The 15,374-nt window shown below is 42.1% G+C and overlaps 1 long non-coding RNA gene across 1 annotated transcript in view; it reads left to right on the top strand.

Moving 5' to 3' along the window:
• Positions 1-13,141, top strand: part of LOC120752004 (uncharacterized) — a 74,286-nt gene extending 61,145 nt beyond the window's left edge. The window contains exon 7 of the long non-coding RNA XR_005700569.2: positions 12,479-13,141. This is a non-coding gene — a long non-coding RNA (uncharacterized LOC120752004). The remainder of the gene's footprint in view (positions 1-12,478) is intronic.
• The last annotated feature ends 2,233 nt before the right edge of the window (positions 13,142-15,374 follow it).

Raw genomic sequence — 15,374 nt, 5'->3', positions numbered from 1 at the left:
GGTCTGGAACCCTAAAGTCTCCAAAGGCTTTCTGGATAATCTCTTTTTAACACCTCTGTTGGTACCAGTTATCTCAAATAGCAAACAATTGTCGAGCCTCAGGAATCTGCAAGAGTGTGTCTCCCCAGTCATTAGATAAAACAACTTGAAGAGAAGGCTCTGGGGGGACCTTAGACCCCTTTCCAGTGCCAAAGGGTCTCCAAGAGAGCTGGAGAGGGACTTTGGATAAGGGCCTGAAGTGGCAGGACGATGGGGAATGGCTTCCCACGGACAGAGAGTAGGTTTAAATTGGACATTAGGAAGAAATTCTTCACTTTGAGGGTGGTGAGGGTGCCCAGAGGAGCTGTGGCTGCCCCATCCCTGGAAGTGCTCAAGGCCAGGTTGGACAGAGCTTGATGTGACCCAGGATAGAGGAAGGTGTCCCTGCCCATGGCAGGAACTGGATGATCTTTGAGTGCCCTCCCAATTCAAATCATTTTGTGATTCCGTGATTCAATACCCCAGGAGATCTGCAAAGAAAAGGAGGATGGCTGAAATTTATGGCTGGAGCAAGAAGTCAGAAGGACCATGTCCCATTGTTTGTTTTAAGAAGTTTTTTAAAGGAAAAATATTTTTCACTGACAGGTTTTTTGGATGACTGAATGCATTGAGAGCTCAGTATTTGCAAGGCCTAGAGGAACACATTTTGATTTTCTGCTGAAAGACTGCAGTCTTTGGCCCCCTCAATATTAAGAGCATTGGAGCCTGGGTTTCCTGTTGATGTTTCTAAATTGAACTTTAATCAGTCTTGAAAAGGACTTGAATAACCTGAATTATGGCCCCCAGTGCCAGACCTTTGATAGCAGAGTGAGCCTAGCAGAACTGATTTTCTCATGCTCAGCATTTCTTCTGATATTTTTTGCCACTTGTTAGGAATGTGTATTTTAAGAAAACCTCAGTTTAGGAAGTGCCTTTTCCCAGCAATTTTTCTGTTTTTAAGAGGAACATTTTTACATCATGCACATATATTTGTCCTCATTTTGAAGCAAATGATTTTTTTATAGGAACTCCTGGATTCCAAAATCTAAAAATGGAAATTTTGATCCTTCTCCAAGTATGACACAGCATTTGTCAGTTGCACCAGATGGGGAAGAACAGCCAACAAAGCAGCATAGATAGTCAACCAATTTTATTTTTTCATGTTGATGTTTTTATGTGAGGAGGCAAATTTTGCTTCTTGACCCAATATAGCTTTTTAAGTCCCGGCTTGTCTGTTCAGAAGAACTTAGAGTTGGTTTTAATAAAACAGACTGGAGAGATTAGAGAATTCAGAGCCTTTCTGAGAGAACAACAAATACCTGAAAGGGGCTGCCTTCATTTTTGGCCGAGAAATCTGATGGGGAGTGCTAAGAAGCACCCCATAGCTGAAAATAGGATTTTCTTTTAGTGCTCTTTGTGCACTGTAGTTTTATTTGCTGCAGAAAAGGTTCTGTAAAGTGCTGATTCTCCAAAGCAGATGGCAAACAATGATTAACCAGTTCCTTCCAACTGCTCACTCACGAGCAGACACCAAGTTGAACCAGTTATTCATACTGAATTAAGCTTAAAAAAAAAATCATGTAGTAATGAGCATAAATGTTCTCATCTAAATGGAAACTTTCCCAGAATAGTGCACTTGGGCTGGATGGAGATCTCCAAGCGTATTTCTAGTGGCAGAGGGTATGAAAAAGTAAATGGTAGCGGAATATGATTATAATTCTTAATGTAATTTAAAATTATTCCACTGTAAGTGAAATAGTGATGCACAAGGGCAGCACCTCTGATCCACGAGCATTTGCGAGTCTGCCCTACGCAGCAGTAAGTGTCTTGTGTGGCTGCTGAGTTCTCACTATCCCGTCTAAAGCTTCTTTTGAGATTTGAATGGAAGCGCTGCTCTAACAGTAGTATCAAGGATTTTAGGTTTATGGCATTAAGAGCTAATAGGAAGCACATTTGCTGCACATTCACATTCCTAAGCTGTTCTACTGCACGAGGGAAACAGGGCTCAGAGCAGTGATCCTCCCTCCCCAGTGCCCTGGAGAGACTGCCTTCGAACCACTGAGAAAGGTTTGGGTTGGGAGGGTTAAGTGGAAGGCGTCCCTGCCCATGGCAGGGGGTTGGAATGAGGCGAGATGTAAAACTCTGAGTCCCATCCAACCTGGCCTTGGGCACTTCCAGGGATGGAGCAGCCACACCCTGTGCCAGGGCCTGACCACCCTCACAGGGGACAGTTTCTTCCCAATGTCCCATCTAAGCCTGGTCCGTGTCAGTTTGAAGCCATTCCCCCTTGCCCTATCCCTCCAGGCCATTATAAGTAGTTTTTCCCTGTCTTTCCTGTGGGCTCCCTTCAGGTTCTGGGACAATGAGGTCACCCCAAATCTTCTCCTCTCCAGGCTGAGCAATGCCAATTCTCTCAGCCTTTCTCCATGGCAGAGCTGCTCCATCCCTGGGATCAATGTGCCCAGTTTGGGAGCACCTTTGTGCAGGAGAGGCACCAGCACTGGGAGAGCTCACGTGCCCTGGTCCAGGCAGGGAAGGGCACCACAGAGGGGGGACCTGCAGTGCTGCCAGCAGCTGCCTGATCCCAGCCTGAGAGCCTGGAGCCTGGCTCGTCCTGGGCTGAGAGCCACAAGCTGCAACAAAGGAAATCTCAGTCAGATACAAGGAAAATCTTTTAACCAAAGAGTGGTCAAAGGCTGGAGCAGGTACGCAGAGGGGTTGTCCATCCTTAGAGGTGTCCAAGATTCAGTTGGGTGTGTGCCTCAGCAACCTGATAAATTAGACCTGCTTTGAACAGGAGGCTGGACTGGATGCTTTCAGCACTGGATGCCTCTTCCAACCTGGATTATTCTGTTGTTCTTTGATTCTTTCACAACAAGGACTAAAAAACAAATATTGCAGACTTGGACCGCCAAAAGACCAAAAAGGAGCAACTTAATTCCTTAAGTGGAATTAATAATACTGTACATCTCTGCTCATTCACCTTCTTGGCATCAAAGAGTCGGGGGTTTTTGTAATGAATGGTTACCTCAGCATTTTTTCTGCATGGCTCTGCCCAAAGGGAAATCACAGCTTTGCTACATGATAACAAAATTCTCACTGACTTCAGGAGGCTCTGAATTCTGCCAGCTTGAATGGGAATCGCTGGAGGGCTCTTTAAAGTCAGATAATGGTTTTAATGTGGGGAGAACTTCAGAGAATAGTTCTGAGTTTTTCTGAAAGTGTATTTCACATCAGACTCCTTTAGCATATACACATTAAGTTATGCTAGTTTTGGAAACAAACAAACAAAAGGTATTTCTCTCAGCTTTGTACCTGTGTTCCTGGAAGTTCCTGTCCTGCTGACAAAAAAAGAGGGAAAAATTCACAGAAGAAAAGCTGTCCTATGATCACCAAGTAAGAAAGTATTTCCAAGCTTTGGAAAGTGTTGGGCAGCTCTGACATTTAGACAGTTCATCTCACAGAGAAAGACTGTAAAAAATCTGAACTTTATCACTTGAGCTTGCTTACACCCTTGAAAAAGCCTGGTTTTTACAGCCAGGATAAAACATACAAAGTGCAGCATAAACATACAGTGCCCTGGTAGGGCATGTGATCCTTTACTGCATTTCTCACTAGGGGGAAGGGGTTTTGACATTGCTTAGGCTGGCTTTCTGCAATGGCACTTGGCAGCAGAGCCTGCAGAGCCCTGGTACTGTTATGTTTGGATGATAAAAAATGTCCAGGATAACGTTTCCTCTTCTTATCTAACCAGCCTGTTCTACTTCATAACGTTGTTTATGCTAGTGATTACAGCATTTTTAATTGTCTGGATTATGTGTGAGTACAGATAATGTTATATTCACACTGGAATCTACTTGGCCCATAAAAATTTTATGCAACTCTGAGGAAAAGTTCCTGTTATTAAAGAACCATTTTGGAAACCAAGGTGCCTGTTCAACAGCCCGGGCTTAATCTTTTCATGGGCTCAGTGTTTCGGATGAGTGCAGGTGTATGTGTAATTATGAATTTAAAATGGTTCACGAATATTTAAGAACAAAAATACTGTCTGTGAGAGGTTAATTTCTGGAAAATAATGGCTACAGAACCATTTGGTAATTTTCTACCCTGCCCTTCCAAAAGAACAGTCTGGATCTAAGGAGTGTCTGTCACATGTTACTGCCAATTCCAGAGTTTGGCATTTGTGGTGATTTTATACTAATATTAATAAAATATTTATGTTTTTCTTCCTCATATGTTTTATCCTTCAGAACTTGTTTTCTTGGCATTTTTTTCCCCTGTAGCCATGAGAGATTTTTACACATTTGTAGAGAATCTGATACAATACATTTTTCCAGTAGCTAGAGCCTAGAGCATTAAAAAGCAAGAAACATAAACCTTGCAGTTCTGAGGACTGGTAATACTGCTTTTAGGATTTGGGAAGGTTTTGTGGGGGTTTTTTTGTTTTTGTTTTGTTGGGTTTTTTTTTTTTTTTTTTTTTAATGGAACACTTAAATGCTTGTATGTGAATCCATTACATGACATAGACCATGGTTAGCAAGGGTTTTTGTGTGTCATGGCTCAGGTTCCCATACACTCCTGGCAGTTTATGCATATTCATGACATCCATGACATTTTCCTGCATCTGCTCTTATCACAGATTTCATTTCAAAGCAGCACTTCATTGATGTAGCACACTGACACATTTTACATCTAATTGCTTCTCGTCTGGTTGCATGATTATTTTGTGACACCTAGTGGATAAATTGATAGTGGTGCTGAGTTAAATTGCCTCTGTTTTTTTTTTTTTTTTTATTCTCCTGATAAAAGTTCTGGCCTGGAAACTCAATTCACATCACAAAGACATACACCCTCGATTTCTAGCATTCTTCTCTTTTTTTTTTTTTCCCCTCTTTAACTTTGCTCATGGAATAATTTGCTCATAGGCGAGTGAACAAATACCCAACACCAGTCTTGAGGAAATTCCAAGAGTCCCAAAATAATACAAGGTGAAAATGTCTGGTATTGTTTAGTCAGGCTCCCTACCTGTGCAGTCTGGGATCTTCACACAATAACTTTTTTTTACTGTTTCAACTCTTTTTGAGGTGTGCTTCAAGCATGCAGTTCCATTAGGAACGAAATGTGCACAACATGAAGTTGTAAAAGGTTGCAAAGAAGTTCTTTTCTACCCTATGAGGACTCTTAGAAATATCTGTTCCTTTAGTGTTCTTAGAGAATGAAGTCCGATAAATAATTAAAATATTATTCTATGCACACAAAAATATTTTCAGAATATTTACATCAAGAGTCTAGAAATGCCTTAAATGCATGACCTACTTTCACAACTAAGATATGTCTTGTGAAGTATATCTTTATTTATGTGTCATGGATTCTTTGCCTAAAGCTTATTTCTGTAACAGTAAAGTATTGAAATCCTGTCCAAGGTGTTTGCTACAAATGCAGTGAGACAGAAAAGCAGGTACTTTTGCATGGCTCTTATCTTTTGTGTTGATAAGGGAAAGGGAATCAATTATTTCAGTTGCACCGAGTCTGCTTGCTGTATTTCTCAGCTGATACAAGCAATGTGCGTGTTTCTGTCTTCAGAGGAGGTATAATCTCCTCCTGGCACGACAGTTCTTCAATTCTGAAGTCTGTCATCCCTGAGCAGGCGCAGAACAATTGCTTACATGATAGCCAAGATAGAATTTAGTAGATTTTAAACAGGAGCTAAAAGGAACTGTAAGGCAGATGAATTCAAAGCTAAGAGGTTATATATTTTTCATATGTGGGGAATTGGAACGGAGTCACGTACAGGACATGAAGAAATCGATTCTGAAGACCCTCTACAAGGTTTTAGGTTTCAGCTTCTTACTCTTCAGAGAAAATGTGTTGCATTTTCTGACTCCCAAGAGGCTTCACAATCAGAAAACGCAACACTGAGCTGTTTTTAACGCCGACTGACAAGGCTCCCTTTCCCTGTGCCTCTCCTGGTTGCTCCTCGTAGCAGTTCTCTCGTGACTTCGTTGATGTAGAATCAGCGCCCGTAGCAGCAGCGCCATGGACGATGGACACGGAGAGGCGAACGCGCGCCGAGCTCCGGCACAGATCCGCTCGCTCTCTGCCACCGCCGCTTCAGCCCGCTTGGGAATGTTTAACCCCCAAAAGCTTTAGTCTCAGCTACAAAAGCTCACCCTGGTGTCCACCTCTGGAGAGCCCCAGGCAGCTGAGGAATGGGAGGAGTGCTGTGTGTCTGAGCCGCGAGCCTGGAATTCATGGGGAATTCTCTTGTGCCAGCCGGTGCCATGTCAGCAGCACTGCCCACTCACCCCAAGGCTCCAAAAGCCTTCACCCCCTCAGTACACAGGCACTGGTGGGCTGAAGGGCCCCTGTGTGGAAATGGCAATTTCCAGTGGTTCCCCCTTGCTTTTTAGAGGTGTTAGGCTGGGCTGGGCGAGCGTGCGCCTCTTGGCACTGTCGTTGGAATGCTCCGGATGGAAAATAACTGGGCAGAGCAGAGGCAAAGTCATGGTGACAAAGCACAAATGTGTGCTTCTGAAATCATAACACAACTTGAGACAGCATCCCGGGGTGACAACAAAGCTGGTGCAGTGCACAGGGATCTGTGCTGGTGACCAAAGGAAAACAGTCACCCAAAGGAGACAGGGAGCTCGATAACTGGCAGTGTCGCTAGTGGCGAAGTGCATAGGTGCCCTGACAGGAACACAAAAATGCCTTAACAGGGTCAGGGACAACGCTTGCTCTTGCAAATGGGCTTGTCTGGTCAGGTCTATAGCTTCACACCCTCTCCCAGCCCCAAAAGTAACCAAAAACAAACTGCAGCTTGGATTTGCAGTGCCTGTACAAATGCTTTCTCTGTGTTAAAGCATGTGGACTTCCAGGCCTCTGCTGGTTTACTGTCAGGTTGAACCAAACCCACTGGCTCAACCACACATGCAGTCCAGATTCCAGGAAATAGAAATGAATTTTAGGCTTTTAACAATGTTTTAAAACAAGAATATTACACAGAACAGGGATTTCATGCCAGCTTTCCATACAGTGTTATCCACCATTTCAAACGCTGAAGGCTCTGAAGTGATCGTCACAAATGGAACAGTTTGTAAAGGATGGATTTTGCTTGTCTGCCATCATCTAAAGCTCCTTCTTCATGAGCACTCAAGTAATCTTATCCTGTTTGTGGTGATGACAAATGTAAGGGTGCATTGATGTACATACACAATTTTAGGCTAAATTCATGTAACACTATTCAAAGCTTTGACCCACTCCTGGTTCTCAGAGCACTGATTTATTCACTCCTACTTGTCAGCTGCTTGATCTCACTGAGGGCTAAAATTTAAAATTAAGGCCTTTTGAGAGAAAGCCCTTTTTCTACCAGCTATAAATATTGGCATGGCTGCATTCTGCAAAATGAATTTTAGTTTCTTCTTGAGGCTTACCCTGACAGACATTCCCTCTTAGTTAGGATTTGCACTTCCTAGTTTATTGCATGTCTTTTTAAAGAAGAACAGTTTTCAAGGGCCTGAATCCATTTAAGAGTGAAAATTCAGTTTTCTCAAAAAGGAATTAGTGGATTGTGATTGGGAATGGCATGCTTTTAAGAGTGGTCTATTCAATTTTTCCTAGCTTCTATAAGGAACTGAAAAAAATACACTTTCTCAGTGGTGTCACATGGGTTAGGTGTGACACTGTATGAATTGCATGTACTGAAAAGCCAAATCCACTTGACTTAAAGTCCAGGTGGCTTATTTAAGATTCTCTGTGTAGTAAAGGCATTTTTCATCCAAAAAAAAATTAAAATATCACTCAAATAATTGCCTGTGAGATGGCTGGGTATTTAGCTGGAGAGACTGGAAGGCTGATTCTGAATGTTCTCTGCATCATTGACTGTGCCTGGTTTTATTTTCACAGGGCTTTAAGGGGAGTGGGAAAGGTGCAGCTTTGGAGAGCTGGACATCACATATCAAACCAAAGATGAGGGTGATCAGTTTAATTGTCCAGTTTTGTGTTCAGAGATGTTAAGGCAAATCCAGGTGATGTCAGCTGAGTTAGGTGAGCTCAGCTCTTTTAAATATAAGGTCCATTACTCAGCATCCTAAAATTAGTGAATATTTGTGGGGGTTGTCCTTAGCATTTCATTTTTGTGTGATCTGCATGAATACAATCCTCCCAGGAGCATGGAGATAATTGAGGAATATTTAGGAAATACTGTGAGAGTAGTGTTCTATGCCCCTTTTACTCTTGCTATCTCCGTTTGCCAAGAGAAAATAAACCTGACACATCCTCTTTGCTCTTTTCCTAATAATAACCAATCCCTAATTTATCACAGCCTCGTCTCCTCTTGCTGGGTTCATTTCCCAGGTAATCCAGCCCTTGCACTTTTGATTTTACACATGGTAAGATAGCAAGAGTACATGTAATATTTGTTTTTCATAAGGTGTACCTCACCTTATTTGGCATTTCCACACAGATTTCACCTCCCCTGCACTCTGGAGTCACCCTGATTTCTGAACTTTAGGATCTGGTGGTCCTCATCTCTGCCATGGAGAGCTCAGGGATACAGTGGGGGCAAGCACAGCAGCTCGGCTGGGGAGCCAGGAGATGGAAAGATGATGCCGGGAAAACAGGAGATTGATCTTTAAGTCCTACAAAAACAATAGCTTGTAATGCACTGAACAGTTCTGTGGTGTCTTTCACAGCTTATTTTTTAAAAAATACATATTTATTTGCTTAAGATCACAAGTGCAATATACAGAGCTTAGCCATGGTTTAATTTCTATATTTGTGGAGGCTTTGAGACGTCAAGTGTTTCATCATTCTCTGGAATACCAGCTCTTGTGGCTTTTTAGCATTCAGACTAGTACATAAGCAAAATGCAGAGATAAACGCAATAGAAAAATAACTATTTTGTCAGTGTAGGTAGTGCAGTTTTCCTAAGCAGAAGACATGATCCCATCTCCAAGAAAAATGAGGTCTATTTTTGATGGAAAATGGTCTTTTCCCTAATGCAGTCCATTTTGGAGCATGTTTAACATTCCAGGCATTTCACAGGACAGAAGGTGTAGGAAATGCTAACATAACACCTGTAGAACGTGCCTGTGGTGGTGCAGAACACCTTTGGTGCACACCCAGCCCCAGCTCCTTGGATCTGCTGCTTGTCAGACCTCCCTACACCCAGTCAAGGAGTCAGAGCAGCTGACATCAAGCACATCCCATTTTCTGATAACCACTGTAAAACTTTCCTGCAAGTCTTTCATTTCTGTGGAGGATTTTCCTTGACGTTAACATGGTTCCGCACAAGCGTGAGGAAGTTCCTGTGCAGGTCTGGCTGGTAGTCAGGCTACTCTATGGGAGATTGATTTATTTAAGCTGATGTATTTAAATGTTTTTACATTCTGTTACTTTTTTTTTTATCCCCGTACATGAAATGTTCAGACTTCAGAAACATACAAAATTACATACAAAAAAACCCCATACAAATTACATAAAAAAACATACAAAAATTACTGCAGAGCTCAGAGAAATTTAGCCAGAGGATTCTGAGAGTTCATTTCACAGCTGCTCCTTTTTCCCAAATACTTGCAAACAGTTCAATAACAACAATGGCTTCACTGAATACGTAAAACTGTTTATTATTCATTGTAGAGTGTTTTTTTCTTCTTGACGTTTCCATGCTGTATGAAGGCAGTGTGTTTTTTTCATTATATTTAGTTTAAAATATATTTTAAAATACATTGTGGGGAGTTAATCATAATAAATCCAAGGAAAGTGAATCTTTCCCTCCTCTAATTAATCTCTACCTGAAATCTCTAGGAAAGCTGCCTGCCACACTGCTCCTGCTCCAGAGGAAGGGTGTTGCAGTTCTCCTGCCTGACCCAAGCCTTGCTGGATTTGGTCAGGAGGTTTCCCTTTGGCTGCAGTGTCCACCCTGGCACATCCTCAGCCATTTGCCCCACAAGGCTCTTCCCAAAAATGTTGGTGACGTTCCTAATCGTGAATAAATAGTCTGTCAGAGCAGAGTGGGGACTGTGCATCCCTTGGGAAGCCAGGAGACAACCATTGCATGCAGAGGGATTGGAAACTGCTGGTCTGGCCTGCATCCAGACCCCAGACCTTGCTGGGGAATGTCCCTGCCTAGGAGAGCCTCCAAGCCCTCTTCCTCCCTGGTAATCACAGTGCACTCCAAGAGCTCACAGCCAGGGCATTTCCCCTTTCCTGGGAGCCAGGGAGGCTCAGCCTTCATAAATCCTCCTGAGGTTTGGGGGTTAGGTACCTTGAAATCGCAGAATGCTTGGTCTGTGCTGTCCCAGTCTGTTCATTAGTAAGGCTTTTAGTTAGATAACAGCCCTGCTTTAAGGCTGCTTTCCTGTAAGATCACAGAAATAGCAGACTTGGCCCCCAGCCTTTTGAAAAGTGACTGCTGAGGTACTTATTAACAACAGTTCCAAGACATTTTTCAGTGAGAGTTGGAATATGGAAATGTCATATTTTTCCTAGTGTTAAACAGTTGTTAAACTAGAAACATAACTCTTGCCAGATAGCTATTTCTCGTGCCTGTCGTCTTCATAGAAGGAAAATGAACATGCTTCTTTTTTTTTTTTTTCTTTCATTAAGTATTTCAAAGTTCATCCTTGTTTGGTGATCTAGTCAATTAAAATAAGTTTATGGGCAGCTTGTGAAAGCAGAAGACTAATTAATTTTAGGTGTTGGATAAAGCGCATTCTTTTCCATTTTTGTCTGCTAATGAGTATTACTAATACCCATAATAACAGATCTTATAGAAAATAGTGTTACACAGAGTATATGGTACTTTACAAGTAATTACCTCAATATCATTATGAATTAACAGACTACTACTTCTGTGGGAAAATATACACTAAGACAACATTGTATCAGCACAGCACCTAGAGAAAATAATCTCTAATATCATTATCATAGAAAATAAGAGCATCCTATAGAAATGGTTAACTAAAGTTCACCGTTTTTTCAACAGGGATGAACATTTTCTAGTATCCCACCTAGTACTGCCCCCAAAAGTACAAGTGAAGTCCAGATATATTAAAGACAGGCAGCGTAATTCCCTAGAACATACTCCAGAATGTTGCTTTTCTTTCAATCTATGTTTCTGTCTCTTTGAGTCACTGAGATCAGCTGTAAGTGTAGGTTTTTCATCCAGAATTCCCTGTCATTGGAGTTAGATGGGTCTGTGGGGTAGTTTGGGCTTTTCACTGCTGTGACTGCATCCTTCTAGAGCCAGACTTGCTCTTTGAACTGGTTTCACTGGACCATCCAGCATAAAGGGTTGCTATTCTGAAAGGTTACGTTGTTTTTTTAGCCTTGCACTATAAAGCAGATGCTTACAAAAAGTCACACTTTGAAGTCACACAATACTCAGCTTTCCTCCAATTATATTATGTATAATAATACATAAAAGGGTTTATTTTACACAGAGAACACTTTCTGAGAGGTGACTGTGCAACACAACCAGCCTGGCTGAAACTGCACAGAAGTTTAGCTCCACTTCACATTCTTGGCTTTTAGGAAAAATACTGAGATCTCTGATTGCACACGTAAAGAACTTGTTTATTTTAAAATATTTTATCTAAAAAAACAGAGGTACAGGGTAGGGGTTTTTTTACAGAGGATTATTGGGAAAGTAATTGACCATGCCTAAAAGCTGATACTCAGAAAATTCTGAGATTTAAAACCCTTAAGTACACAGAGAAGACTGTCAGGCTTTCTGCTGAAGAGCTTTCCAAAGGGGTTCTTTCTAGAGGTTAAGAGTGGCTTCTGGTACCAGTTTTGGGGTTTTTTATCATTGATGAAATGTTGAAGTCTCTCAAGGTACTCCTACAGTATGGTATTGAAAGAATATCATCCTTTTTGGCCTCCAAGGGCTTTGAGGTTCCAAGAGGGGAAATACAGGGCTGGACAGTGTTTCCTTCCTTGCAGTGATCTCAGCATGGTGAGAGTTGCACCTGCCCTGTTTTGTCCAACAAGTGGCAACACGTGCAGCTAACAGCAACCAATGACCTCTTTCTACAGCCCCGTGCAGTGAAATGATCTTTGACACTGATGGCATATCATTGTCCTTTATAGATTAACACATTGGGTCAGATATCTGCATTCTCCTTCCTTCTCTGCTTTGTTTAAAAGTGCTTGTTCCTTGAAGGTGAAGTACCTGATACCTCTCTCTGCCTGTCTCTGCAATGCTTCTAACATTCAAGTTAATCTAATAAAAAATTATTCTCTTCTCACTATACTTTATTCTTGCCGGTCTCTTGTGAGTCAGGATCCCCATGGGCTGTGGGGTAATTGTGGTGTAACAGGTGAAAGGGAAAGCTGGTGCTGTGCGTGGTTCTCCTGGAGAAAGAAGCTGCTCTCTGCTTCTGCACAGATAATTGTTTCAGTGTGCAGCGAAATGCAGTTGAGATATGTGCGTTTAATCTTGCTGCTCTCTTTTCAGATCCCCACATGCTGAAAGCCAGGGCAGATGGCTTCATCCCCCTGCAGTGTGACCAGCTGCCCTCAGGGTGGGATTTGCCGAGTGAAACAACTCTCCTTGATCCGTGTGGGGCTGATGGATGCAGCATTTATTCTGTTCTTTAATTAACTAGCAAAAGGTTAGCTCGCTGATTAAGGTAGGGTGTTTGTTCTAAAAGTTTGCTTATTTATTAAAGCAGTGTTTATATTAGAACACAGACTGATATCTCAGTTATTCCACAGATCTGCCCTGAACGGGAAATGTTGTTGTCTATCAAACCAGGTGGCAGAGAATATCAACTGCCCCCAAACTCGAGTACCAGTTTGAGGCTACAGAAGCTGATGCTGTAGTGGCAGTTCTGCTAATCCCCCTGTTTCAGTGGGCTGTGCTTAATTTGGTCATCAATTCAGAGCTGGATTAATGCCCAGTTAGGAGCATTGCTGAGCAGGCCACAATTCCTCACAATCTTGACAAATGCATTGCTCAGTCTTTGGGGTTTACCTATGCAGAACTCGGGAAATGCCCTTAGAGAACCTCAGCTCTTCCCCATTAGGATAGTGGAGGAGTATCTGGAAGCAAGTTAAACAATCCCTCTGAGTCAGCATCCATTCTGTGTCATAGTGATGCCTTTCCCTAAGTGACAAACTGGTTTGATAAGGTACAGTCATGTAGGAGCTGGAAGTACACAAGTGCAGTTATTAAAAATGAATGCTGTATCCTGTTTCCCTTGTGTATCTTGTCACTGACATGACTTCACAAGTTCCAAATCTATTAAACATTTCAAACATGGAACTGGAGCTCATTAAGCAGAATGTTGACTGGTATATAACAAACTGTTTCAAATTCAAGACTGTTAACATTTGTCGCCAGAGTTTTTTTATCTTCTAGGTTGTCACCAAGCAATCCAGCTGTCTGGGAATGCAGCCTGTGCTTCCTGTGATCAGAGTGTGACTGTCCTTTGGGGTGAGGTAGTAGGTTGTATAGTTTTAGGGCTATGCCCTGCCTGTCAGATAACTATACAATCTACTGTCTTTCCTGAAGTGGCTGTGATGTCAGCGCGGGATGTCTCCGAAGGACGACGCAGATATTTTTTAACCATACCGTTCTCTGGGCTCTGTCTACGTGTTCGGTTCTTGTACACAAATGTCCTTAGAGTGTTTAGATTCCTGTATTTCCCATTCAGGCTCCAAAGCCATTTCCTTCTGGCATTTTGGGAGAGCAGGTGGGGTGTGGGTTCCCGGACACAGAGGCACAACCCAGTCCGCAGTGGATTTGCTCACACACGTCTGTCTGGGACTGCCCTGGGAGTGGCCACTTGGAAACAGCTGATCCATTTCTCCTTGTTTTCTGGCATTTGTGTTCGTATTAAACATAAAATACTTTTAAACATGAAGTTTTTTGATTCAGCAGCTGTTTAAATCCACTTGGTGTAGGCTGTTTGAGAAACTACAAAGGGATGAGCTGGACAAAACCCTAAGAGGATGTCTTCCAGTCACTCACGTTCTGCCCTGGAACTGGTAAATTCTTGAACCTTAAGTAAAAGATCTCTTCAGTCAGTTTTGGATGCTGACATAACTGGTTTTTTTATTACATAGTGCTCATTTGGGAGGGACAGTGTTTGCCACTGCAGTTCTCCTGTCTCTGGAGTCCCTCCACCAGCTCTGTCTGACTCCCAGGCAGAGCTGTGGGACAGGGCTGAGAGGTCACACGTGGCCTTTCTGAGGCTCAGAAATGTCTGGGCTGGGGAGGGTTAAGGTAATTTACTTACAAATGGTGAAATGTTTCCTTCAGAAGATGCACGTGATGCTCTAACAGGATGAGGTAGTAGGTTGTGTGGTTTCAGGGTAGTGATTTTGCCCCAATCAGGAGATAACTATACAACCTACTGCCTTCCCTGATAGGCAGCATAACAACATCAGTGTCCTAATTCACAGAGAAACAAGAGCTAAATACACTCCTGAGATACACTTCTGAGACCAGCAAAGTAAGTCTAGATACAATTGTTGTTATCCTGTCCCTAATAGCTCTAAATTTGGATTTTAAGTGTAGATTTTTGATAACTGCCTGCAAAATAAGTACCCTTTTTTAAATCTTTATCATGAAAAATCAAATTAAAGAAGTTTTATTTATTTCAACGTTTACCTGCTCTCGATCTGTTTCATTTTTGGTTCATTTGAGTGGGATGAAGTTACTGGGGGAAATGATTCCAAAAATGCTGCGAAGCTGCATTCAGGAAGTTTGTATTTCCTTGACATCTAAGTTTGAGTGCAACAAATTTTACTCACAATGCCCTGGTTTAGTTCAACCTCGCCTCTTCCTCAGGAATCATGCAGTGTTTTTCAGGTAATATCACATTATATGTGTTAAATCACACAACATTCTTCAGCAGGTAAGGTTTACATTGCAAGGGAAAAGCTTTAACAATGAAAATCAAGAATGAGAATTTAAAAACCAAAACCAGACATCTATTTAGTCCCTCAGTTTCTCATAAGAGACTCTTTGAATGACATTTAGTGCCCCCAAAAGAATTCTCTGCTATCTAAAAAGCAGAAATTGCATCTGAAAAACGATGGACAAAAAATGTTTGGTCATTAAAGATACTTTGAGAATATGAACTTTCTAGTCTTAGAAGAAAAATCTGGGGAAGAAAACGAGTATAACAACAAGGTGCTGAGTTTGGCTGTAGGCATAGAAATTGTTCTCTCACGTGCAAAATACACCCAAAACCAGGAGTCCTGTAAACCTTAAGGCTACCTTGAGACCAGAGGTATCAGTCTGGTTTTATTTAACCGTTAGGATATATTTTGATTGTACAGCAGCCTGTTACTGTAGACTGGAGTCAAAATTGCCTCGTTGTAATCCTGTGTTTCTGTCTGCT

The sequence above is a fragment of the Hirundo rustica genome, chromosome 4 (genome assembly GCF_015227805.2).
Source record: "Hirundo rustica isolate bHirRus1 chromosome 4, bHirRus1.pri.v3, whole genome shotgun sequence".
NCBI lineage: Eukaryota > Metazoa > Chordata > Aves > Passeriformes > Hirundinidae > Hirundo > Hirundo rustica.
Note: the sequence above shows the minus strand (reverse complement) of the source record. Positions and strands in the feature narration are given on the sequence as shown.